Source organism: Melanerpes formicivorus, unplaced genomic scaffold, assembly GCF_026170545.1.
Source record: "Melanerpes formicivorus ecotype bairdi unplaced genomic scaffold, bMelFor1.0.p_v2 SCAF_17, whole genome shotgun sequence".
Classification (NCBI taxonomy): Eukaryota; Metazoa; Chordata; class Aves; order Piciformes; family Picidae; genus Melanerpes; species Melanerpes formicivorus.
Window position 1 is genome coordinate 9,172,501 of NW_027142369.1, and position 24,616 is coordinate 9,197,116.

The following is a 24,616-nucleotide window of genomic DNA, read 5'->3' on the forward strand; positions in this document are numbered from 1 at the left end:
TGGTTGAGAATATTCATTGTGAATTCACACTGATCAATTCCACAGAATTATGATTTTTGAAACATTTTGAAAGAAACTAGCAATATTAGCAGTGATGCACTCTTCCCATTCCTCCTGCAGATATTAACTTCACTGTCTCAGTGGTGCATATGAAAATTATTTAAAAATTAAATACATCCAATGGAAACGGTTGTTACACCAAGACAGAGCATTCCAGCCCATCCACCACAGTTCTCTGCTAGACACTTCTGCATAATCATCTCAGTCCAGTTATATGAAGTCAAATGTCTAAATCAGAAGGAGTTATCTCACAAAATAAACAGGAAGTGTGAAGAATGTAAGCAAGTGAAGCAAGTGAAGGATTAGTACAATTATCTATAAAGTTGGACAAAATAAGGCTTTTTTTTTTTTCTTCTGAAAAAAAAAGAATAATTTACCTTTTAAATCTCAAAAGGCCTCAGAACAGAAGGACTAACCTCACTACAGGAAATATAAACATCTCCAAACTTTAAGGAAAAAGTAGTTAAAGTACTATGTAGAGTGAGAAATCACAGCTCCATCTGTATAAATGCATCCAGAGTTCCATACTTCCAGGTAGCTCTGTAATATGACCTCGGGTCTCTGCCTCTTAATGTCTGCAGTGCCTCCTCTCAGGCTCCACTTTGGAGTGAGACAAATACCTCTCACCAGAGTTGTTAACTGGTGTCATTGTTGACTGACATATTTATTTAACAATAAGGAGGCTCAGTTCCAACAGAGGAATATTAGAACCTGTAGTTCTACTGGAAAACTGATGCTTGAACAAAAGCAAATAAGCTATCCTGCAGGTCAGCAGATTATCTGTCACTCACTTATTCTTCACAGTGTCCCAAGAAGGTCATAAATCACTGGGCTATCGGTTCAGTACTGTACTCTCCCAGCCTCTACTTTTTCCAGTCTATTGGCTATTTTCCATCCATTTCAACCCAGCAAAGAAAAAAGGAAAAGTAAGCATGTGGAATTCCCTCTCTCTGGTCCCATCTCCTTCCCAGAGCTAAGTTGCATGAATGAATTTACAACATTCTGATACCAAAACAGCACCCAGAAACATATTAGGCTGGATCAGGAAGCAAAGGCCCATCACAAACCACTTCCCCAGTTTTAATTCTTCAAAGGACCATCTTCTTGCTCTGTATTAGCATAACACCTTGCACAGTTTACAAGTAGTTGGTCCACAGGAGTAAACATTTAGAGTGAAACAATTGGTGCTGTCCATTTCCATGCTTTATGTCTTTTGAGGGACTACTTCAGATTAATTCAAGTCTGGTCCCATGAACTAGATGTCCTTTAACAAATGAAGTTACATTAGGTATGCTTCCAGAGCACAAATTCTGTACTAATTTCATCTGTGCTTCCTGAACCCACTTTGTAGTTCAAGCCACAGCTCTCTCAAATCACCAGCGTAAATACAGCTGATGCCTTCTATGACAACCTTTATGTTTGCTGGATCGTGCTTATCACTGATGTGCCTCCATGTGCCTCAAAGACGAGGTGTTGTTGTACAGAGAAGCAGTGCATTAACCTGCTACACCAGGTAAATTCAGCAATGCGTGTTTAGTGGAGCACAAATAATTTACAGATAATCAACTGAAATATAGAGAGATAAAGAGGAAGAGGTATATATTCCTGTTATTATTCTTACCCCCCCCACTCCCCTTTGGTTTTTTTTTTACACAAAAGCATCTTCAGTAACTTTGCTTGATAAAACTCTCAGGGTACTTGAATTGTTACACCTGACTGTAAATTATTTGCATAGGTCTCGAATTTTTGGTGATCTTTCAAAACCAAGTTTCAGAAATACGCTTGTTGGTAATGGTTCCTTACTTACTGACTCCTCTCTCAATGTGCATAGTTCAGAGCCAAAAATGTTGTCAGTAGTTCTAGTTTCATTCACAAACCTTATCTGAAACAGGCAACTGCTTTATACTTTTAGGTGTTTTTATATCACATATCAGGATCCAGATCAAAGCTGGCAATGACTTCTTGCCTTTGTTTCAAATAGCAGTTCATATTTGTAGGAGACAACCTTAAGAGGCAAAGTTTTCAGAAAATGTGAAGGTATTGACTGTTCTTTTGGGAACCTCAGAGTTCTTTTTCCTCTTAAAAAAAAATGACCGCTATTTTTTTTAATCTAAATAAGAATAGTTGAAAGTAAAGGAAACTCCGTATCTCAGTCCTCATTAAACTGACCACTTGATTTTAATTACCCAGGGAAAACACGACATTTTTTTTCTCCATGGATGAGGAACCTTCACATCCAAGCAAAGTAGCTCAAAGATTGAATTTAAATACACATAATTGCTGTTCCACACAGAAGGATATGGTTGATAAGTATCTGAGATGAGGATCTGGGCAGTACAGTTTGATCTGGTTCTTGAGGTTATCCATCCAGCCATGGATGCATCTCATCCAGTCAGGCGGGAGTTATCAAAGCTTTGTACACAGTCCCAGGGGAATAAGTTGACTATGTATATTATCTGTGCTCTGGAAACCAAGTTCAGATACACAGGCTTTAGTGAGTCTATGAATTCTACTGGCCACAACTCACTAATTAATACCATGTAAAAACAAACAAACAAAACCCACCACCAAAACCTAACCCCGCTGCCCTCACATGGTAATTTTAGCCTCCATAACATCATTGCAATTAGCATGGAGCCACTCCCTGCTCTATGCATTTAGGTCACCCTATTTAAACTGGTTTTAATCTCCTGGTATCAGTAAAATTAAGGTAGATCCACCCCAGATATGCATAATTAATGAAGGGCCCTTTCTCTTAGTAAAACTGAACACACTGATCTTCTTTCTTCCTAATAGAAATGGGGAATTCACTTATCTCATACCTGTGTCTATCATGCTTCTTCACAGAGTAATGTCAGGTAGTACCAGCTACCAATGATGCTGCTTTTAGTGAGGGAAAAAGAACAAAGGGAGTCTGTTCAAACATTAAATTTTGAGGGAAAGAAAGGGCATGGAGTTTCCCCATATCAAGGCTCGAATTTTCTTACTGATGAAAGTAGCAGCTTAGCCTGCTTGTTTCTTATATCACTTGCCTCCGAAAGTGAGCATATTATCTTCTGCAAAGAAAGCAGAACTACAGCTAGGAAGCAACATCTCCAGTTCCATCAGCTGATTCTTGTGACACAGATAGTGCTTTACAGATTTATCAAGGGAGCTCACATTCCCATTAGATCTAGCCAATGTGGTACCTTCTCCCATGCTTGGTTATGTGTCTGTGGAGATTGACAGCTGTACCCATCACTTGGACACAGCAGGGTGGACGGAAAGCCATTAGAGAAAGGAAAGACATCTGCTGATCAATAGTGACAGAGAAGTTTTCTACTGCAGGCTTCCTACGTGAACTTCAACCCACATGCAGCACCTCTGCACATTCTGTCTACAGAACCATAAAGGACAGCAACTCGTCTGCCTATTGTCCCTCAAAAAATGTGGTGACTGCTATATGCATACCCAGCAGCAGGACCAGTAGAGCACGCACAGTGATGAGTACTTCAGAAACCCACATGGGAGTGTTCCCAAGAAGACTGCTACTCACGTATTTACAGTTACTCACATATTTAAGCATCTCCTCTGTCATAGTCTCTCATCTCTCCACTGCTAGAGAGGAAGTACCATGAATGATTGATGCAGAGAGCTGCAGGCAGCTCTCTCCCAGGTCTGTTCACTTCTGCAGAACATACATCTGTGGTTTGCCTTGTCTTTTCTATCTCTCTGTGCTCCTCTTCCCTCTGCACTGCTTCTAGGCTGAGGGTGATGGTCTGAGAAGGCAGATCTTTCCCCTCAGGGAGAATTTGCACTGCTGATGCACAGATCTCAGAGCTGTACATCACAAAGCTACTGCATGTTACGTTGCAAACATAGTGGCAGACATCCAGAAGTATCTTCCAAGGGTGGCAGTTTATTTTTCTTTCCCCCAGTAGTAATCAAAAGTTATACTGACATTCTTAGTTGATCAAAAAATATGGGTTTGGGCAATTGGATTTCTAAAGAATTCTAATCAAGTTTGGATATTTTTTTCATTGTATATTTCCCCTCCCCAGTGAGTTTTTGGTCCCCACAAGACAAGTGCTCTCTCCCTGATGAGCCACACGAGTTCAAAAATTAAAATGAAAAAGCTAAAACTGCTCCAATCTTACCTGACAATTTTATGTAACCAGGAGGTGTTGGGAAAGGATACAGAGGACAGGGAAGTATTGTTTCTTTAAACCTGCCCTGCACTCCATAAATACCACTGCCAACATGTCAGAATAACCTCTACAATAGACCATGATGCAGGTAGCCTTCCAGGATGTGTATTTTTGCAAGCCACTAGGTACTTCTGAACCCAGGGCTGTGTCAGGCTATTTGGGCACTTCTCAGGATGTCTTCAGTGCCTTCTACATGCAGCTCTTGTGCTGCATTTTGGTCAAAAACTTGTGGATTACTGTGTTAGATCTGCAGGGAAAGGTTGGTTTCCACTTCATAAAACAAACAAGCTTGTAAGTGCAAAAACCTTACTGGCCACTATGTGTCTGTGCGTGGTGACAACAAATTTAATATGAAACGTAAGAGCTCTCAGCCCAAAACAGAATAGTGAAGTGGCTGTCCTCATGTCTCAGCTCAGGTTGAAACTGGCCTGGAAACCCTGAGGTCAGTGTACTCTGGGAAATGAGCCCGACACCATAACATTTTCCTCTAGAGAGTGACTGCAGCACTGTAACAGGCACCAGGGCTTGGTGGTTGTTTATCTGTACTCTGTGATGCTGTGTCCTGCAGGGCATATTAAAGTCCATGAAATAATGATGAAGCAGAGGGGTAATTAAAAGCCACAGTGACATTGATCTGCAGAAATTTCAGAGGGAGCTCAGGGCACACAGGGAGACTATCCATCTTACCTCACACAGGGCCAGCTTGATTGGCCTACTGAGTATTGCAGATGGCAAGGCTCCTCACCTGTGACCAGGAGGGCTCCCAGTGCAGCAGCCTTACTGACTTCACATGGCTGCAAAACAGGAGGATGGGGAGTGTGTGGTCACAGCTGCCACAATCTGTCCTTGCAGAGCAGCAGAACAACCATTTAAAGATATAGGTCTACTTTCCCGTCCTTTTTCTTTTATCTAGAAATCAGAAACCCCATATTTATTTTACATGTGGACAGTTTCCTCTACTAAGAAACATCAGGCTTTCTGACTTCTTTCCTGTATGAATTTGTTCAGTATTTAACATTGATTCACAACTAATTCTCTTAGTTTCATTCACTTTTCATTAGTTTATTTTGTGCATTGAGAAAACTCCAGGGAATATTCCACATCGACCTCTACCTCTACATGGCTTCTCATTTCATTTTCTAATTCACCAAGGCTAAATAAAAGTTAACCTGGGGTCGAAGACTTTCCCTCAGATAACAGGCTCTCTTTCTTCAGTTGGGACTTTGAGTACTTGGGATCATTTCTGAACCTGTAGCTTAAAGATTACAGGTTTCAAACTACTTCAGAAGCTGCCTTTATGTCAGAGAAGTGAGAAGTACAGAGCTAGCTAAGTTAACAGTGATGCCATAGCTTTCTTTGGTAGCTGGCATCTTCTGTACATCATTATATAATCACAGATTTTTACATTCTTTTTATAAATCCCAGCCTATTTTTTATGCTTTGCTTCCTCCCACTTCATTTGCTACTGACGACTGCTGCTAAAGTTCCCTTACCTCTCTCAGAAAGGAAGCAGGTTAAGACAAAAAGAAAAACTCTATCAGATTAAGGCAAACATGTGGGCCCTACTGAGAAATGATGTGTCTTGCAATAGTACCAGCAAACCAGCTTACTTTGAAGACTAAATTGCTAAATATATACAGAGACTTGTGTGAGACAAAAGCACATGTATTCTGCTTGTTTTCAGTTGTTAGACTCATGATGTCCTAAATCATGCAGCCTCAAAAAGGGTCAAAATTGATGTAATCAGGATAACAAAATCACTCTGACAAGGCTGCAGTTTATACTTAGTTTATAATTAGGTGTCTACTGTCTCAGGTTAAGATGCTGTAAAGTTCCACTGAATTCTTAAGCTATTCACAGCTCTGTGTTGCTACTAAAGTAGAAAAATATAATGTCCTAAAAATATCTTCATGTAAACACATCAAAATTGGAAGGATGGGAAATCCAGGGGAAAAAAAATGAATTAAAAATCTAGAGTTTTATTTTCTGCACAGGAAAATGTTAGGACTTTGCAATATTCAACTGGAGGCTGACAAGAAAGTATTATCTTTCAAAATAAAGTGAACCAGAGTCTCAGTTACCATGAATTTCAGCCATGCCAGGGTGATAATTACAAATCAAAGATCACATGGTCTGTACCTCAAAAGTGATGAGAACTTTCTCTGACCCATCTATATTTTTTTTTTTCCTAAATATATAAATAGATTCCTTGTGACTTCTGTTCTGGAGAGCAAATTAGTATAGTTTTCTGATTTTGGTAGTTTCTAATGCTGGCATTTTCTCTGCACAGATGCAATTATCTGTCTTTGTGTACCTGTTTGTACACCCCTAGACAGGCTACTCTATTCCACGTTACTGTTTTCAGTCTAGAGGATATCTCATTTTTTCCCAAAATTCAAATACATTGTTCAGTTCTGAATGTCACAGTTACTAGAAGAGTATGAATTTCATATACTTCTCCTGGCAAGTTAGAAATAAGAAGTGTTTCCTGAAGAATGGAATCATAGACTACACAACCACCATGGCAACTAAACCATGCCCCGAAGCATCACATCTACATGCTTAAACAACTCCAGGGATGGTAACTCCACCACCTCCCTGGGTAGCCTGTTCCAATGCCTCAACACTCTCAGTAAAGAAGTTTTTCCTAATGTCCAATCTAAATCTCCCCTGGAAAAACTTAAAGCCACTTTCTCTTGTTCTATCACTAGTTACTTGGGAGAAACAACCAATACCAACCTCACTACACCTCCTCTCAAGTAGTTGTAGACAGCAATAAGATCTCCCTTTAGCCTTCTCTTCTCCAGATTAAACAACCCCTGCTGCCTCAGATGCTCCTTGTATGACACATCCTCCAAAGCCCTCACACCCTCCTCACTGTCCTTCTCTGGATATGCTCCAGGACTCCTATGTCTTTCCTATACTGTGGTACTCAGAACTGAACACTGCACTCAGGATGTGGCCTTACCAGGGCTGAGTACAGGGGCACAATCACTTTCCTACTCCTTCTGGACACACTCGTTTTGATACAGGCCAGGATGTTGTTGATCTTCCTGGCCACCTGGGTGCATCACACCATTGGCTCATGTTCAGCTGGCTGTCCATTAGCATTCCAGGATCCTTTCCCATCAGGCCTCTTTCCAGCCACTCATCGCCAAATCCATAGTATTGCTCGGGGTTGTTGCGCCCAGAGTGCAGGACTCCGCACTTGGTCATGTTAAACCTCATCCCGTTGACCTCAGACCACCAATTTAACCAGTCCAGATCTCTCTGTAGTGCCTTCCTACCCTCCCACTCAATTTAGTGTCACCTGCAAACTTGTTGAAAGTGCCCTTGACCCCTTCATCCAAATCATTAATCAAGATATTGAACAGAACTGGTCCCAATACCAAATGCTTGGGGACAGCACTTGTAACCAGCCACCAGATGGACATAACTCCATTTACCACAACTCTTTGGGCCTAGCTACCCAGTCAGTTTTTAATCCAGCAAAGAAAAACAAAAAAGAAAGAAAAAAAAGTTCTACCAAACCTTTCAAAAACCTTTTTTTCAAAGTGTTCTTGGCAAACAGGATGGTTATAAATGCTCATATTGTTAAAATAAAATAAAGAACTTTGTTTTTTGGTGGTTGTTGTTGTTGTGTTGTGGTTTTGTTTGTTTGTTTTTTTAATCCTGCAGGTGTTAATAACAACACTAAAGATGTCATGACTCCTAACTAAGCCTGGAAAATGGTCTACCCTGACTATTTAGCTGTCCACAGTGGAAAGACTTGCAGCATTGACTTCTACTTTGTGTCAATATTTATTGCTCCTTAGAGTAGAGTGGCCTGGAATTAAGGGCCTGATTTATAATTAAAAGTAAGTCTCAGTATTTTGGGTGGCTTGGGTACTGTGCTGTGTCAATGTTCTGCACAGAGCTGACTAAAGTGTGCTGAATGTACAGATTTCTTTTAGTGTAATTAGCTCACTGCTTGCTTTCTACTGACACACTCTAGCTCTTCCATTGACACTGCATACTGTGCATTTACACCTGTGTAAGTGAGGGCCTTTCCTCTGAAAATTTCTTTAATCAGTTATTAAGGGAAATATGCTTTTATACAGGCATATTCACATCTCAGTAACCTAAAAAAGATTTATCCAGCTCACAGGCCAAACCGTTGGGCATGTCCAGTTGCATGGAAAATCACTTTTAAAATTATCATGTCTGCCCTGTAAGATGTTATGTGTGGTTTCTTTCCTTCTTTGAAAGGAATGACAGCATAGACTATAAGAGCTAAATTTTAATTTTGTTGTGTTGCATGAAGCTGCCTACAAAAGGGCAGAAGTGGTAAAAGTATTGATTTCACTCTTTTTCTCAGGAGGATTGTCCAAAAGTACCAGATTTTCCTGCTAAGTCAGCCCAAATGCCTTTGGCAATGGAGATAATGTTTCTCTGGAGAGAAACACCTCAACATATCTGCTGAATGAAGGCTCCAGCTGCAAAGTTGTGACTTTCATATATAAGTTTCTGATATACTAACCTCATATCAGTTCCAAAGTCCCATGACACCTTATGGCTTATATTTTATCAGTCACACTGTAGTCATAAACCAATGAGATATATACAACAACTTATATACTTTGGCTAAGGCAAATAAACTAACTATAAATGTGCTAAACAAAATTATTTTATAGTGCGTGTATTTGTCTTTTGTATTTATTTTTTTTTTTCAAAATTAAGAGGAAACACCAGAAATTAAGATATTTGATCCATACCACCTCATAGACCAACAGATATGAATAAGGCACTGAACTGCTCCCTGATTTAAACAGTTTTCAACTGTGAATTATTTTAGAAATTCCATGATAATTTTGAAATAGTATAGAAATTATAGGTTCTTTTACCAATATTATTTGCATACATTACTGGCTTTAGTCTTAACTGAGCCTTGGTACACAATACACTGAGATTCATAGTCCTACACTGCAGTCTAGCCAGCCTGGAAAGACACAAGGAAGGTATATACCTCCTATAGCCATTATGATCACTATTCTACAGGTAAGAAATTGAGAAAAGTTGTGCAAACACCTCGGAATAGTGCCAGAAATATGTGAAAGATCTGCAGACCGAGAATCATCAGGTGAGATTGCAGTCCGGTGTTCAGCCTTAACTTCCTTAAAACATACATTTCCTACAATTTGGGCTTTTAGGCCTCTCTGTGCTTGCATTGCTGACAAATGCCATGAGTTTAATGTTTGGTGACAACAGTAATGTCGGAGATGACACTGTGTTTACCATATGGACAAAGCCAAGTTCCACTTGTAAGAACTGAGGCTTCACTGCCCTGAGGACTTTTGTGCTTGTCTCACGCTACTTTTTGCACATCTTCCCAACTGTCTTTACCACAGGGACTTAACAGGTATATGAGATTTTGCTCCTGAGATGGTCAACCCAAGTTCCTAACAGACCAGAGAAGCCAGTCTAAACTTGTGCCTTCATCCTACAAATGAGTCACTGTGGTTACTGGAATCCACCCATACAGGCCTAGGACTGAGAAAGAGATGCGCAAACATCTTTAGGCTAATCTGTATTTCACACAGAGCACTGCTGTGTTTGGTGTAATCTTTTATGTGTGTAAGGAGTTATATCAGGGAAAACCTATGATTCATAATCAATATGCTCTTGTACTGGAGGAGAAGGGGGTGGGGAAAGTAGGTGGAAACAGGAAGGGGAAAAAAAACTGATGGGGAATGAACCTGTGCATCTCTTATGAGAAAATGCATTTCAGTCATCCTAGCAACAGCCTAGCCCACAGGAAAAAAAAAAAAAAAAAAGTTCTTTACAGCTGTTATGCCAAAAGTTAAAAAAAAAAAAAAAGTAATAAAAATTAAAAGGATAAATGCATAAGTTGAGCATATTTTTTCACATCCTTTCTCAGAAATTGCCTATTACAGTCATGTTTCTTACTAGGAGACATTTTTAATATTTAAACAGTCATACACTTCTCCAAAAAGTTGTTTCCTGAAAAGCTGAAAACATTATTACATTAAACTCCCACACAGTTTGTTTTAAAAACATCTATAAATACTATTAAAGAGCAATCATTTTATAGGTTTATATTGTATGAGTGGGAAGCAGAAACCATCAATGAATCACATCATTCCTTCAACTGTAACAATATGGTCAACTACCACAGCAGCAAAAAAGTTTATGCTCCCTGTATATCTGGTTTGCAGACAGTTTCCCACCTTTAAATTTGTGTAATAGGTAAGCTATGGCAAGTATAATGTGCTATTGGCTTGCCATCCACTATTGATAGCCAGACATGCTTGGTCTGGTACATTGCTCCTCCTTTATGTATGTTGAAATATATATAGCATCCCTGAAAAAGCAAACAAAGCTTCTATAAATTCTAGGATCCATTCTTGAAAAATGTTGCCAGATATACAGAGCTAAGTGTTTAAATTATTTTATTGTCATCTATTGCATGGATTTTTTTTTAGTTAAAAACAATAGTTTTGGTTGCAGAAATATTTTCAGGTGTCTGCTGCTTTGCAGGGGGAAGTGTCAATGGGACACCACTGAAGGAAAAGAAAGATTGCAAGAGACATGGGAAAAAAAAACACCACAGAGATCAATACTTAATCTATAATTATGGGTGCACAGTATGTACTGTGCATTTTTAAAATTTAACTTGGTTTTTACTATTACCCAGTAGGAGGGGAAGATATACTGAGAGCCCTGGATAGCAACCATAACAAGCATGTTTAAATACACATATTTTCAGAAGATCTATGAGTACAAGAAGGAACTGATTGTAGGTCTCTGATCTTTTTTCATGTAGGAAAATATCAGAATTTTACATAGGAGATTTAATTTCAGACAAAAGAATTTGCGAAATAACTTCCAAAGTTTATGGCATTGCACCACATAGGAGAAAATAGTTTGTGTCACCATATTCTTTAATAAAGAAACAGTGCATGTATAATTTTTCACAGTGGAAATGCTGATGGTACAAAGAGTAATAAATAAACACTAAGTCAGAGCCTCTGTATGGGAAAGCCCCCATCCCCTTTGCTGGTTTCCATCAGGATGTGTGCAGGTAGCACAGATTCTAATTCTGCTCAAGCAGCACTGTAGAAGAAATTACGGTATTCCTGGCGGCTCATATTCATCATGAGTTTAACAATGCTTTGAGTGTATTCGTATACAGGTCTCTGTGTGCGTGTCCTCATACATCGGCATTTATATGTCACTTCCAGGTTTTTCTGAAGGCCTTTGAAGTTAGCTGGCCAGGAAAGATTAGACACCAGGAGGAGGAAAATTATTTTAAGACATTTAAAATTATATTCTCAGGTATCATCTGCTTGCTAATGAAGCTTCAAAGTTATTTCCAGGGAAGATTTCTGTAATTGCTCCAGAGAAAGAGTCCAGCAGTCTATCTAAAGACCTCATTCCATCATTAACGTCAGTGCTTAACCCCAGCATATTTGAACTTGGACTACATGACCAGTAGTCAATTTTCACTAATAATTTTTTTTTTTATCCTGAAAATCTGTAGCCATGTCATCATCTCCTTCTTAATTATACCATATTCTTTACATCTGTCCTGCTAAATAACTCTAATTGAAATAGCACCGGCGTGAATTTTCGTAATGTTCCCCTCAAGACATCCCGAAAGTGACTCACACGAGAAAACAGACTGAAGTCACAGCTGGAAGCATGTCAAGGATCATTTCCATTTTTACATGATTAATTTGAATTTAATATCTTAAATCAAAACCTGATTAATTTAAATAAAATTTTGATGGTGCCCTGCTTCTAATATACATTGCAGTAATTAGATTCAGCTTAATGTGATTTTTTTTTTAAACGTAATTAAAAAACAAAAAAGAGTAAGTCAAGTGTAACAATGCAGGGTTGGTACAAATCTGTACATATATATATGTATACATACACATAGGCATACACATGGGATTTTCTTGAGACATTGCTCAGGTACAGGAAAGATCACAGCTGGATGGCTGTGCTGTAGCTCAGATTATGGCATATGTAGAATATTCCACTTCTGTTTCACTGCGATGTGAATAGCTGTTCTGTCAAAGGACAGCTGAAATCAGATCAGCAAATGAGCAAAAATATTAGCAACGCAATACTGTGGGTCAATGCATCAGTCCTAGTTTCTCCCACTTTTCAAGAGAGTTTTCCTTCAGTGTATCCAATAAATGAACAAGGTTTTTTTCTCAGACACCTGCAGTGTAGTATTAATAGAGGCACATGGGCTTTTGCTTTTCATGAGACTTACAAAAATTAATCATAAAATAAATTGTTAGTGCTTTTTATAGGTACTCCCTCTGCCTGTCTCTGATTTTATAAAATGCTCCTGTGAACTATGTAAGGAATACAGAAAGCCAACAGCAGTTATTCTGTGTTAGAAGCACATGAAGCCTTTCTGCACCGCATGCCTGTCCCTTTACTAATACCAGTTGTAATAAATGACTGTGGCCAAACCTGGCCAGCATTAGAGAGCTAAACTTTGCATGGTACACTGAAGGTATGAATCACAGAAGCATTTCAGATGCTTCCAGCTTATTTGCAGGAGGAGAAATTAACATAGGTTGAGCGTGGGTTCATCTGAAGCTGTAGAAGGAGCTTAGGCGAAGGTATAGAACAAACTTATACCGTTAAGACAAAATCCTAGCGAATCCACAGATGCAGTGGAATTCTTAGTTTTGTGGACTTGGGCTTCTTTTTCAGTTGTGTTGGAAGTTTTATGTGCAATTTATTTTTGTTTAAGGCTAAAGTATCCCATTCATGACTGTAAATGTAAAGGTAAAAATAAAATACTGGAAAAAAAGTTTCCTTTAAATATAGAAAATAAATGTGAAGGCATTCTTGTCCTAAGTGGTCAAACTGACCATCACATTATGCTTCAAAAATCAGATCTTTCATCAACAAGATAGTGAACCATCAACCTGACTTTTTGACATGGAGTCATCCCAGTGTACACCAAGCCCTTTGACTTCGGTTGTAATCTTCACCGGCCTTAAAACACTGGGCATGTGCTTAGCTAGTAGTAAATCACTATTAACCAGAAGAGAATGATGGAGAGTGAAAAACTCCTTTCCTGCCTCAGGCTAACAGCTTTCAGGGAGGTGCATTCACTGTTTATCCATTTACGAAGGCAAGTAAAATCATTCATGTGTATTTGATAGCATCCAGCTTTCCAAAAGCCTTTATATATACTATGTTATAAATATTGTGCAATGGCACACAGTTAATTTTTAATTGTAATATTTCTTTGAAAGAAAATTCCTCCTTGTTGGTGAAAGTGTTAGAACTTCACTGGTAACCCAGACGTATCTGGACACCCTAGGTTAAAAAAAGTCAAAGACAGAAAAATCAAAACAAATATAAAACCCACAACAGGCAACAGGCAGTAAGGTTAAATTAAACACTTCTCAACAGGAATGTGAAAAAGCCCAGAACAGAAACTGAAGAAACAGAACCTTAGTCAAAAAATAGGCAGAGAGAAGGAAGAGAAACTGATTTACAAAGTCATGAACCAGAGCTAGCTGATGAAAAAATGCTACATATAGTCATTTGCAACAGCTATGTCTACTTTTCAGGCTCTTAACTATTTCTTCACATAACTGAAATTGTTGAAATTCTCATTCTTATCTAGCATCAGACCCTCACAAAGTCACTGCCACAGCAAGGGCTTCTATGCCATGGTACTTAATCTCCGATTTACCAGCTTATTACCTGAGGATGACTGGAAATGTGCAGACACAAATTAAATTTCTTCAGTTTGACCAATCAGCCATCTGTGAGTGTTAGTTCTGTGGATTACATACATGAAAAACAGTGAATACTGGTTCTAAGGAACTTGCTTATTTATTATTCATCACAGACAAGATATAATAATAAAATATCACCTTTTGTCTTACAGCTAAAACTTTTGATGGCAATCTATTTTTTTTTTCTTTTCTTGCTTCTAAATTTAGCTTCTCTCAACATCAACTACAAAGGGGTCCAAAAATAACATCATAGTTACTATCTGGGGAGATTTTTTGCTGCTTATATTCTTATTCTGAAGTTAAAGCCAAAACAAAATTAATCAGGAAGGGTTATCTATAATGAATTATCATTCATTCCAGAAAAAAAAAAACAAAAACAAAAACAAAAAACCAACTAAAAAATCTTTGCCAGCAGCAGAAGAAAAGTATTTTCAAGCAGTTACATTAGCCTATGGACTCCAAGGAGAAGATTACAGATCTTCCATATTCAGCAACATGAATCAAAACTCTTAGGAACTAGTCTAACCATTTAAATATTTTTTTTATATATTTTTTTTTTTTATGGCAAGACAGCAGGGATTGTTATTTGTATAGGCTATAATTTAGATGGTTAATTGAAAGTAAGCAGTGGTGAGCTGCTTCCTTGGTAAAATATTACCAAGACAATCTTATCTGAGTTTACAGAGTTATTTTCAATTTGTAAATGCTGTATTCATTTCTACCAGATAAAACACTTCTTAAAATCCTAGACCCAGGCATGACTGGATTGCTGTTGCAATCACTCTGCACTGTTTCACCTCACACAAATGCCTTCCACACCACAGATATATATGTATATAAACTTTGTCTCCCTATGAATAGTTTTACTGTTTAAAAGAACCTCAATCCATTTTATGGTAAATAAATTTAATGATATACTACATGCTCATAACACTGAGTTGATGTCATCATAACAGTTACCTTTTTACAAGAGAATCTCCCTCATTAGAGCCTATACCTTTTAGAATCCCACTTTCACAAATTTATCTCTTTCTTATAACACAAAGAAAATCCAGGGTTTTCTTTTACTGGTATAATAGATGTAAATTAATGTTTTGCCATTGTTTGTTGCTGTAATCATAGAGCCAAGCATATATTCCAAACAGCTATCTTATTTTCAATTTGCAAAGCATACTGTGCTTAATCCCATGAGGCAGCCTGTGGTTCTAGATATGAATTTTAAAAAGGTAATTAGACCAGTATGTGGGATTGTCCCTGAGATACAAGGAGAAGGCTCCTGCCAAGTCCAGAGGGGTCTTAAAGAGGTCCCAGACTGGTCACAGTTCTCCTCCTAGTTTATTACTTGTTTCCATTGTGTGAAACAGCTTATTTGTTCATGTAAATTTAAATCATGTTGATAGTAGTAGAAGGGTTTTGGTTAATGCCTTGGGTTTTTGTTCGTTTTTTTTCTTTTCTTTTCTTCTTTTTATCCAGAAAGGTCAGGGAGTTGTTTTTTGATGACTGACAACAATCTATTTTTTTCCCCCAATGATCTCTACATTTTTACAATGAAATAGATAGTAAAAGAGACATATGATAAAAGACTTAATGCATCTCTGGAGGGTGGCAGTAATTTTAAATATCATATAATCATCATTAAGTCATCTATGTAAATGAAAAGTACTTGGCAGCCCTTTGTACGGCAAGAAATAGCACTAGTTTCTCTTCATCTCTACTTTCCTTTTATCTTTTTTCCCCCTTTTTACTGGCTGTGGCATAGTGCACATTTTATAGATTAACTATTTCCTTTAGGGTTTTGTGAAGATTTTTTGTACAAAGGATCAGCACCTGTGTGAGACAGTGTGTGACAAAAAATAATGACAAGACAATTAAACTCATGAAAAATGCCCAAATTACTTTCTAGAAGCTGAAATCAATGTGGTGTATTGGGAAGTTTAATAAAAAAAAGATAATAGGGAGAGATGCAGGTTTATGTGGTTTTGGATTAGGCAGGTTGTTACCCCATGCTCAGTCTCACAGTCTCACCATTTGAAATCTAGGTCTGTTTTGCACACGCTCAGGTCTAGTTTGCATCACGTGAATCTCAGTTTGAGTTGATGGCTGGTTTCAAGTGAGAACATAAATCTGTCCTCAAAGGGAATGGAGGGTAAGGATCTGATCACTCACCCAGGTTTTACTTTCAAAAATTGACATCTTAAACAGAGCACTTCCTGAGCAGGAAAAATAAAGGTAGCTTGAGCTAAACTGGTTTTGTTTGCCCAGATGTCTGACAATATTTAAGGGCCAGATTCTGCCCTCAAGCTGCTTTAGTAGGCAGTGTGAGCACTCACTCTTGGGAAGATTCTGTCCCTAAATGTTCTCACTTTTCAACAAATTGTTACCCTCCCACATATCTATTCAGGCAGAAAAACAGAGCAGTGAACGTCCCCCAGGGGTTTTTAATGCATGTCTGTTGAGTCACATTCTCCCCCTGCTTTTTGGATTAAGTTAGGGGTAATAGCATTTGTTTTGAAAGTAATAAAAATGCCAGGAATGTAAGAGGAAAACCAGTAGAGAGAGAACATAAACTTTGTCCCTATATCTGTGCAAAACAGACTGTCTTTAAACCTTCAGAGGCAACTAGTCAATAGGAAACTTTAGGCTTGGGGACTTAAAGAGTTTGTTGGAGAACCAGTTGGCTCAACATGTTGCTGTCTACTGGTCTGTCTACATCTGTAGCTTCCCTGACAGGAGTCTGGTACTGCACAGACCTAACCAAGGCTGCTACAAACTTCAGTGCATCTGCAACTTTGCCCATGTCTAAGGCCACCAGTAGATAGAGTACATAGACATCATTCCCTAGCTCCTTATTTCATTCTTTGCCCACTGTCTCTTCTTCAGCAGAGCCTTTCCAGGAAGGAGGATCCCCTCCATACCTGTAGTCCAAGCCTGAATTTCCATACACGATATGAACTCTTCAGGCTTATTCTGAGCTAGTTTCTATTGAAGCTTTACACCACTCTCTCCTAGCACAAAAGTAAGGTGGCATCACTGCTTCTACTTTCTTACAGAATCACCCTTGAATCTTTCATTGAGGGTCACTTCCCACAAACACCTTCTAAGAACACTTCTTAAAGAAATCAGAAACTATGGTATATCAGGACAGACATTTGTTTTGATCAAATTTAATTATTATTTTAATGGAAGACTCTTTTAATGTTCATAATTCCTTAGGGTGCCAGACTCCTTTTGCTAGATTTTCAACAATGAAAACAACATCCATTTTAAGGGAGATATTCTTGGCATTTGCCCAGTAATCAAAAACAGAATAGGGTGCCGTATAGCTAGTAAATACCAGTGACAAGAATCCTGCATGAAACTACAATACAATTTGAATAGATTCAAGATGCAATGTAGTTAAAATCCAGGTCAGTAGACAGACAGTCCTAGCAGAAATTACAAGATATTTAGATAATGATACGGCTTGGGGGGGTTATGTTTATACCCACAGAAAATTTTAAAATTAATACACAGATAAACAAAATCACCAGCTGAACATGTGACCTGAGAACCAGTAAAACTGAGTTCTGGTAAGTCTGAGGTCTGAAAATGCAAAAGGCCTACACAGGAATGGGTGAAATCAGACTAGTTCATTAAGTTGGAACAGGAGATAGGTGATATCTTTGATAACTGTTTCAGAAACCCTAATGTATTTTACAAATTCACTAAGAGTTAACTGTCATGGCTCAACATGAATTTGCCTCACTCAGAGGGTCCCCCATCCAAGCATGTTAAGGTGATTACCTTAAAAATGTTATCATCTGCTCTCGACTCCCTTTACCTTAAGGAGATTTCACTAAAGATTGACCAATATTTATGTGCTCACTTCAGACACTAGTAACACCCCAATTCTATGGTCAGGGTTTTGCTTCTTCTTCAGCATTGCCACTACAAGATAAAAGCATAAGTAGTAACATGAAAAAAATTAAATTCTGTGTCTTGTTCCCCATAGCTGTAGCAGCTACCAAATCATCACCATCATCACTACTAATCCATCTGTCCTCAGGCAGCAGAGATGTTCAGAGGGTATGTGGATGGAACCAGCAGTTGGCTACCCTATTCCAAACCAGGTGGACTGATCCTAAAAATACAAAGTAGAAAGTAGGCTACAGAGTCACAGTATAGCATTCCATCCTTACACTGTATTAAGGCTGGCTAAAGAGGCAGTCTCAGAAGTTAGGAAATCCCCAAACAATGTCATCAATCCTTTTGTGCCTGTGGTGAGCAATAAAACTTTATATGAAACCTACAGTACTTCACACTGAATGGCTGAAAAATAGCACACATTTATCAGAATGCCTGAAAACACACCCAATTCTGGTAGAGCAAAGCAATCAGTAAAGCCATTCTTTACCTAAAAGATTTCCATTCTGTTTTGCTAGCACACTATATTCAGTATTGATGTGTCTCTGCATACAGTAAAGGGCAGACTGTGCAGTACTGGGACAGCTCATTCACATGACGCTGATATTGCAGACATGTATTGCTCTTGCTTCACAGTGTGACTGGATCTCCTCTATTAAAACAGCACCCAACAGTGTTAACAGAATAAAGGAACTTGTTAGTGTTTCCCCTAGACAACTTCATTTTTAAGAGGCTTTAAATCTGGCTGTTTTATCATGGACCACAGGCCCATAAAGGGATGCTAAAAGGATTAAGTGAAGGTGTACCCCCTAATAGTCCTAATACAATCACTCTGAATGGGACTTCATGGCAGAATGCACCCAGGTTTCTGGGATGGACAAGCTGCTGGTGTGCCCTAGATTTACTTTCTTATATTCTTCCTTAAGGAACTGCAAATCATATTGGAAACAGATCCACATCCACATCAACATTCATAATGTTTCAGATGCTCTCTACGCTCTCTATGAATTTGGGATTTTTTTCCTGCTTTTAGGATCAGTGCTAAGAACCTTCAAAAAGGAAGAGTTCAGGGTTAGAATGAGCAAATGTACCAACTTTAGGATACTGGCATATAAATATCACTTAATTAGTATTTCTTACCAGACTTTTCCCTCTTCTAGTCAGAAGTAAAATCCACATATCATGGTGTATTTGCTCTTGGGATTCTGCTTAATGTCTAAAAGTAAAAAAAGGTGGTGAAAATGGAAAACAACTTTTTGTATAGTTAACTGAACACATCAAAAACTGTAAAAGCTTCATTCAAGATAAGTCTTCAAAAAAAACAACCTAAACCAAAACAAACAAAACACAAATCAAAACCCCACAATGTCGAACAGCTCTAGAATTCTCTTTATAAGAAATCCATGGCCACTTTTGAACTTCACAGTTCTCACTGTCCTGTACATAACTCCCACTCAGTACATCACACCAACAGTACAGATGGAGTTGTGATCTTCTTTACTCTAAAAGCACAGTCTTGTAGCTAAAGAAGGATATCTGTTAGCAGCTCAGGGTCTATACCATAGAGCTGAGCAATTCTCAGTACTGTGCTACATCCCAATTAGACAGGCAGTCCCATTCTCTGCTCTTCTATACTGCACTCTTTCTTCATCAAGAAGGTTCTTCACATGCAAAGCACTCTGCCTTCACTGTTGTTTTTACATAAATTGGTTTTAAAAAGCAGAGTTGTTTATCATTTTGCTAAAGAGCAGAATAGAAGTAGGTAGCTTTGCAGGCTTTTCACTTTGCACTACCCTAATTAAAAGTAAAAACGATAACATTTCCAAAAGGGCATTTTAAAGCCTATTAATTGATAATGCAGAGAGTTGAGACGTTACACTGATAGGGAAGACAGGAGAGGGAATATTAGTGAATTAGAAGATTCAGTTTTCACCTCTTCTGTAGTAATGTTCTACTTGTGGTTTTGGTACTGGCCAGAGCAGCAGTAAAATCTGGGGGTGCCAATCAGTAAAAAGCATGCCAATGCCATCCCCAAGAAACAGTGAGGCAAAGTAAGGATGTGTTGATCCATATATCTCCTAGGCAACCACCATCTTCAGAGCTCATGCAACTCCACTATTTATAGTAGCTGAGCACCTCACAATCTTAATGTGATTAATGAACATCCTTAGGCCATCTGGGTAATGAATAGCATCTATTATCTGTATTTTAGACACAGAAAATGAAGGCTCATGTCTTGAAAGCACTTGGGCACCTAGCCTGCTTCAAATACTTTTTAGAATTTGAGCCAGAGAGACTGAGGCATGGGCATATATCTGGCACAGGTATCATGAGCAGTAATGATGCGATATATAGGTTTGTATCTGTGCTAATATAATACTGCACATCGTTTGTTATTTCTTCAAGACCTGTGTCACACTATTTAGGGGAAAAAAAGAAGAAAAAAACCAGCACCAAAACAAAACTCAAAGGAATGTCTGGGGTCATACAGAATGGTTGCAAAAGAGCAAGAACTGAAACCAGACTTTCAGGTCAAAGTATCCAATGAATCGTCTCCTCAGAAATGTCCTCTTCACTCACTACCACAAGGAATTTTTGATTTTTGTGCAAAACATTTGAGGACTGAAATTAGAAACCTTAAGAAAACTCAAAATTAGAAGCTGATCATTTTCAGTGTTGAAACCCACCACTGAAAACATTGTGAATATTAACTTGGACTTTACCTACCCCTCATATGTCAACATTTCTGCAAGCAAAAAGTGGATGATCCAGAAGGGTGAGGCAAAGATGTCTATCAGTTCACAGCAGTCTTTTACTCAGGGTATGCATGGTGTTGTTTTTTTGCCTCTTGTTCCACAGCCACTAGGAGGTGTACTTAATACATAGGCATGCAGAGATGAGTCCCACAACATCCAGTGAAGCAGGAGTCATGTCCAGCATGCCAGCTACTGAATCAGTGGAGCTGATGATAGTGAATAAGGTGCCATAGTCATTCGGTAGGTTTGAGTGGCTCTGTGTCTATCCTCATTCAAACTGGGTGTCAAAAGCAGTCTCTGGATACCCCAGGTTGATGAGGAGTGTAGAGGTGACTCATTGTCCTTCCTTCTCACTTCATAGACACTTACAGATGATCACATGAACATGAGGATTAAACTGCATATATACAGACACTTTCTGTAAAGTAATTATGGAAAGAAGAGCAGTTCCTGAAGAATATGTCTGCAGTCTGACTATTTATGCCTGATAAGAACATTGCTCCTTAATTTTAACTATGTGAGGAGTAAGAGCATTTTAAAAATAATTATAAAAAAAAAAAAAAAAAGGACAAGTAGATGTTGAAGAATTTTCTGAGAACTGCAATAAAATTGTAGCAACTGCAACAACTCAGTCTAGGTACTGCCATTCTTATGTATCAAGCCTTTCTTCTTCCCCTTTTTGACATACACACTTAAGTGGATGAGAATTTGGGGGATAGAAGGAAAGATGACATTTTTTGTTATCTCTAAAACTTCAGAACTCTCAAAGGTGGAACATGTATCTTTGTTCTAAGGAGTGTTAACTCCCTGATTAATGGACTATTCTCCTGTGCTGTTGTTTTCTATGTACTTGACTATATGTCTTTTAGGAAAAAACAGATGCCAAGGAACATAGGCAGTCAGTGTACTCATGTTCTCATTGTAATAGTTGTGCACAGAAATTTATTTCAGATTTGAGTTTTTTGTTTGTTTCCTTTTTTTTTTAGTGGTTTGCATTGTTGTTGTTGGGGTTTTGTGCATTTTGGTTGGTTGGTTCTGGGGTTTTTTTCTTCCTTTGCTATGTGCACTGGGAAAAAGTGGCTAAGGAATATGTTGGTTTACATTTCTTTTTGAGCATATACTGACTGTACTAAGAGTTAAACATGAAAAAGTATGAAAATAAGAATGAAAGATGACATCCGTTCTCATTTCAATTTCCTGGAAGGAAAGTGCAGTTGGGCAGATGGTGCTTTTTTGTTTTACTCAACTGAATGATCAAATGTAAATAATATACACCATACAGACTATAAAGATTGTTAAAGGTGAGGTTTCCATGTGCAAAGAATTGCTATATTGTAGCACTTCTCACTCCTTAGTAATATGTCAAGATTTTTTTTTAGCTGCTTAATTTTTTTTCATGCTTGCTTACTGCACCCTCTAATTGCCTACTCATACTTTTTCAATCATTGTATCTCAGAGGGTCCAGTTGTATATATGGTAATTTAGGTCCTTTCCATGAATAACCCTGAATATTTGGCCTCTGGTTGAATGGACAGAGGAGAGTGCCTGGTAATTTGGCATCATGTGAGTTTCAATATTTCTTTGTTGCTGTCTTTCTTCATGTCCTAGCTTTATTATATGTTATAAGACTTTATTTTCTTTATTGTTATCCAGTGAGATTTTTATACATTTAGAGCTCTTCTTTAGTTTACTTTCCATGCTGGAACATTAAACATTACTAAGTCAGAGTAGAATGCGTGTTCTCTGGCAATTAGGAAAGACCCTTACCAACGGACATAAAAACCTCTTTTCTAAATGTGCATGACTAAACATGGCTCAACAAGGTCATAATATTGTCTTCCAGACTGAAAGAGGAGAAAAAAAAACATTGTTCTATGACCCTGTGAACAAATAATGCTATGCTTTCATTCTCAGACAAATCAAAATGTACGGTCTTCCTTTCTCCTCATGTCCTGCAGTAGCTTGATGAGATTCAGACACAGGACATGTTCACATTACACTACAAGAATGCCCCTACCAGTAGTGACAAACTAAAATCACTGCTGTGGAAGTCTTAATAGTTTATTAGCTTTCTAAATCACCCTGGGCTAGGGTGAGCAGGTTGGTTGAAGAGAGGATTTGACTGGAACTCAGTAACAAAAGGAGAGTTTTTGATCTTTGGAAGAGGAGACAGGTAACTCAGGAGGACTACAAGGATGCCATGAGGTTATGCAGGCAGAAAATTTAAGTGGCAAACCCCAATTAGAATTTAATCTGGCTACTGTCATAAAGATAATATGAAATGTTGCTATAAATATATGTTAAATTGTATTAGCTATGATAGATGGACTAAGGAGCATCTTCATCCTTTATTTGACACAGTGCAACTGGGAAAATAATGGCAAAAAATGAGGAAAAAGTTGAGGTACTTGATGCCTCCTTTGCCTAGGTTTTAATAGTAAGACGAGTTGTTCTTTGGATACCCAGACCCCTGAGCTGGAAGACAGAGATAAGTAGCCTCATAATCCAAGGAAAAATGGTTAGCAACCTACTACACTACTTAGACACACATAAGTCTATGAGGCCAGATGGTATCCACTCAAGGGTACTGAGGATGTTGTTGGCAGTGGTCACCAAGATGCTTTCCATCATTTGTCATCCATCCTTGCTAAATGGAGAGGTCCCAGTTGACTGGAAGTTAGCAAATGTGACATCAATTTACAAGAAAGGTTAGAGGGAACTGCAGGTCTACCAGTCTGACCTTGGTGCCAGGAAAGGTTATGGAGAAGACCACCTTGAGCATCATCACATGGCACACACAAGACAGGCAGGCAATCAGGCAGTCAGGATGGTTTTATGAAAGACAAATTGTGCTTGACTAATCTTATCTCCTTCTATGATGGGTTAGCAGAGGAGGGAAAGGCTGTGGACATAGGCTACATGGAATTTAGTAAAACCTTTGGATGGCCATACTTTTTGCTGGGTAAAATATTAAACAGATGTCTGGGCCCAAAGAGTTGTGGTGAAGTGAGTTAAATACAGTAGGTAGTCAGTCAGAAGTGATGTATCCCAAAGCTCACTATTGGGATCAGTTCTCTTTAATGTCTTTATCAATGATCTGGATGAGGGGATTGAATGCTCTCAGTAAATTTGCAGATGGCACCAAGTTAAGCATCAGTGTGAGTCTGTTTGAGGGTAGGAAGGCTCTGCAGAAGAATGTGAACAGGCTGGATCAATGGCCTGCAGTCAATAGTATGAAATTCAGTAAGGCTGAGTGCCTGGTCCTTCACTTCAGTCACAACTCCATGAAACACCACAGGAATGGGCTGGAAAGATGCCTGGCAAAAAAAAATCTGAGGATATTGGTCAATAGTTGGCTGAATATGAGCCAGCAGTGTGCCCAGGTGGGCAAGAAGGCTAACAGCATCCTGACTTGTATCAGAAATAGCATGGCCAGCAGAACTAAGGAAGAGATTTTCCCCAGTGCTTGTCACTGGTGTGGTGGGCTGAAAATTCACCCCAACATTAAATTTTGCCCAACCAGCTCAGCTGGAAGTAAATGAAGCTCTATTTACAAGCAAAACTGCAATCTACAATGGAATGCAATGAATATGTACAAAATATACAATTTTTACAAGTATTTACAATTTTCAAACAGCACAAGAACCCCCCTGGCCAAAGACCAGGGAAGTTGCAATAGCTTATCCCTACCACCCTTTTCCTCTCCCTACCCCCCTGTACACAAAAAGGGACAAAAGAAAGGGCAGAGAAGTTGTTGTTAATACCAGTCACAACAAAGCTGTGCAAAGTCAGATGAAGAAGTGAAAAAAGTGAGCTAGATTGGTTTTGTACAACTAGTTTAAGTCCATTATCTCTCCAATGGAATTGTTCAGAATTATCACTATTTTCCTTTTTACACCCAATAGTGATTTATTTATATTTTACCACTTTC

The 24,616-nt window shown here is 38.5% G+C and overlaps 1 long non-coding RNA gene across 1 annotated transcript in view; it reads right to left on the bottom strand.

Moving 5' to 3' along the window:
- Positions 1 to 24,616, bottom strand: part of LOC137446366 (uncharacterized) — a 61,906-nt gene that overhangs the window by 33,133 nt on the left and 4,157 nt on the right. Inside the window, exons 2-3 of the long non-coding RNA XR_010988630.1 lie at positions 19,070 to 19,145; positions 13,992 to 14,068 (exon numbers count right to left, since the gene is read on the bottom strand). This is a non-coding gene — a long non-coding RNA (uncharacterized lncRNA). The remainder of the gene's footprint in view (positions 1 to 13,991; positions 14,069 to 19,069; positions 19,146 to 24,616) is intronic.